This window comes from Arachis hypogaea, chromosome 19 (assembly GCF_003086295.3).
Source record: "Arachis hypogaea cultivar Tifrunner chromosome 19, arahy.Tifrunner.gnm2.J5K5, whole genome shotgun sequence".
NCBI classification, from domain to species: domain Eukaryota; kingdom Viridiplantae; phylum Streptophyta; class Magnoliopsida; order Fabales; family Fabaceae; genus Arachis; species Arachis hypogaea.
Window position 1 is genome coordinate 99,115,585 of NC_092054.1, and position 3,197 is coordinate 99,118,781.

At 31.0% G+C, this 3,197-nt stretch overlaps 1 non-coding gene across 1 annotated transcript; it reads left to right on the forward strand.

Annotated features, from left to right (window-relative positions):
- Positions 1-365: 365 nt before the first annotated feature.
- On the forward strand, positions 366-473 carry LOC112781501 (small nucleolar RNA R71). The gene has a single exon (XR_003192276.1). It is a non-coding gene; the product is annotated as a small nucleolar RNA R71 (small nucleolar RNA).
- The last annotated feature ends 2,724 nt before the right edge of the window (positions 474-3,197 follow it).

Genomic DNA, 3,197 nt, shown 5'->3' on the forward strand with positions numbered 1-3,197 from the left:
ATAGGGATTCCAACTAATCAACTCCCAGTCAAGGCTTTTATTTACATTATTCAAATTCACCAATTTAATTTCCTGTTTACTCAACTCAAACCTTTTTGAAAATATCTGATTAATAAAATAGCACACTTTTCTGCAACTCGTTGGGAGACGACCTGGGATCCATACTCCCAGTATTTTAATTTCAATTTTCTATGACACCTTTTTAAATTGATAGGCAGATTTCTGGCAAGTTAAGAACTATACTTGCAACGTATATAAATTAACAATTTTTAATTCGCTAATTTCTGCCTGCATCAGTGGTCCAATGACATCTTGGATAATTCAGACAGACCATCATAGAATTTACATAAGATGCTCCATTCTGAAAGCATGTCAGAAGGACACCTTCTGATCAATTGCTTGTATCTTTCCCAAGCTTCATAGAGGGATTCACCTTCCTTCTGTCTGAAGGTTTGGACTTTCACTCTAAGCTTGCTCAACTTTTGAGGTGGAAAGAATTTGGCCAAGAAAGCATTGACCAACTTTTCCCAAGAGTTCAGGCTTTCTTTAGATTGTGAGTCCAACCATATCCTAGCTCTGTCTCTTACAGCAAAGGGGAAAAGCATAAGTCTGTAGACCTCGGGATTAACCCTATTGGTCTTAACAGTGTCACAGATTTGCAAGAATTTAGCTAAGAACTGATGAGGATCTTCCAATGGAAGTCCATGAAACTTGCAATTCTACTGCATTAGAGAAACTAATTGAGGCTTAAGCTCAAAGTTGTTTGCTCCAATTACAAGAATTGAGATGCTTCTTCCATAGAAGTCGAAAGTTAGTGTAGTAAAGTCACCAAGCATCTTCCTTGCATCTCCACCATTGTTGTTGGGTTTGGCTGCCATGTCTTCTTCTTTTACGAAATTTTCTGTAAGGTCCTCTCCGGAGTATTGTGCTTTAGCTTCTCTTAGCTTCCTCTTCAGAGTCCTTTCAGGTTAAGGATCAGCTTCAACAAGAATGTCCTTATCCTTGTTCCTGCTCATATGAAAAAGAAGAGAACAAAAAAGAAGAGAAATCCTCTATGTCACAGTATAGAGATTCCTTTATGTGAGTATAAGAATAGAAGAATGAGAAGAGAGAGGAGATGAGAAATTCGAACAGAGAAGAGAGAGAGGGGTTCGAATTATGAGTAGAAGAGAAGTGTTAGTAAATAAATAAATAAATAGGAAGATATGAGAGAGAGAGAGAGTATTCGAATATTAATTAAAAGAAAAGAAAAATATTTTTGTTTTTATTTTAAATATAAGTTAGAATTCGAAATTTAAGAAAAGAAATAAAAGCAAATTGAAAACTAAATAAATTAATTAATTAAAAAGATTTTTGAAAAATTTGTTAGTTAGTTTTCAAAATTAATGAGAGAGAAAAGTAGTTAGGTGGTTTTGAAAATGATGAGAAATAGTAAACTTTTTAAAATTAAAACAAACAAGTCAAGTGGTTAATTGAAAAAGATTTGAAAATAAATTTTGAAAGGATAAGAAGTTAGAAAAAGATTTTGAAATTAAAATTTTAAAAAGATATGATTGAAATTTATTTTGAAAAAAATTTGAAAAAGAGATTAAAAAGATTTGATTTTTGAAATTAAAGTTGATGACTTGATTAACAAGAAACTAAAAGATATGATTCTAGAATTTAAAGATTGAACCTTTCTTAACAAGAAAGTAACAAACTTGAAATTTTTGAATCAAAACATTAATTGTTAGTAAAATTTTTGAAAATGTGAAATAAAAATAAGAAAAAGATTTTTGAAAATTTATTTAAGAAATTCAAAAATATTAAGAAGAAAAATGAAAAAGATTTGATTTTTGAAAAAGATTTGAAAAGATAAAGTTTTTACCAAGTCAACTCAAAATTTCAAAAATTATGAGAAGAATAAGGAAAAGATATTTTTTGACTTTTGAATTTTTAATGAGGAGAGAGAAAAATAACAAAATGAAACAAAACATAAAAATTTAAGATCAAAACAAATAATGCATGCAAGAACACTTTGAATGTCAAGATAAACACCAAGAACACTTTGAAGATCATGATGAACATCAAGAACATATTTTTGAAAATTTTGAAGAAAAGAAAGACATGCAAGGCACCAAACTTAAAAATTTTTAAACTTTAGACACTAATAATTCAAAAATGCATATGAAAAACAAGAAAAGACACAAAACAAGAGAAAATTAAATATCAAACAAGGAAAATCATCAAGAACAACTTGAAGATCAAAGAAGAACACAATGCATGAATTTTCAAAAATCTAAGAAAAATTAAAAACATGCAGTTGACACCAAACTTAAAATTTGACACTAGATTCAAACAAGAAACACAAATTTTTTTGGTTTTTATGATTTTATTAAATTTTTTTGTATTTTTTTTTCGAAATTATTTTGGAAAAAGAAAATAAAGAAATTCAAAATTTTTAATAGGAATTCCAGGATTCATGCAATGTTAGTCTAAAGCTTCGGTCCAAAAGAATTAGACATGGCCAAATGGCCAGCCAAGCTTTAGCATAACAAATACAGACATGTCCTTTCTACAATGGAAAGTGAAAACCTCAGTCCAAAAGATTAGACATGGCTTAACAGCCAGCCAGGCTTCAACATATCTCATGAAACTCTAGAATTCATTCTTAAAAACTCTGAAGAACATTTTTTTCGAAAACTTTTTTTTTCGAAAATAAAAATAAAAAGCTTAAACATAAAATAAAATTACCCAATCTAAGCAACAAGATGAATCGTCAGTTGTTCAAACTCGAACAATCCCCGGCAACGGTACCAAAAACTTGGTGCACGGAATTGTGATCACACTTTTCACAACTCCGGTACAACTAACCAGCAAGTGCACTGGGTCGTCCAAGTAATAAAACCTTACGTGAGTAAGGGTCGATCCCACGAAGATTGTCGGCTTGAAGCAAGCTATGGTCATCCTGTAAATCTTAGTCAGGCGGATTCAATTGGTTATGAGGTTTTGGTAATTAAAAGATAAATAAAACGTAAAATAAAATAAGATACTTATGTAATTCCTTTGTGGGAATTTCAGATAAGCATTTGGAGATGCTTTGTTGCTTCTGAACCTCTGCTTTCCTATTGTCTTCATCCAATCATGCATGCTCCCTTCCATGGCAAGATGTATGATCCTCTCAGTGAAAATGGTCCAAGTACGGTTTCTGCATGGCT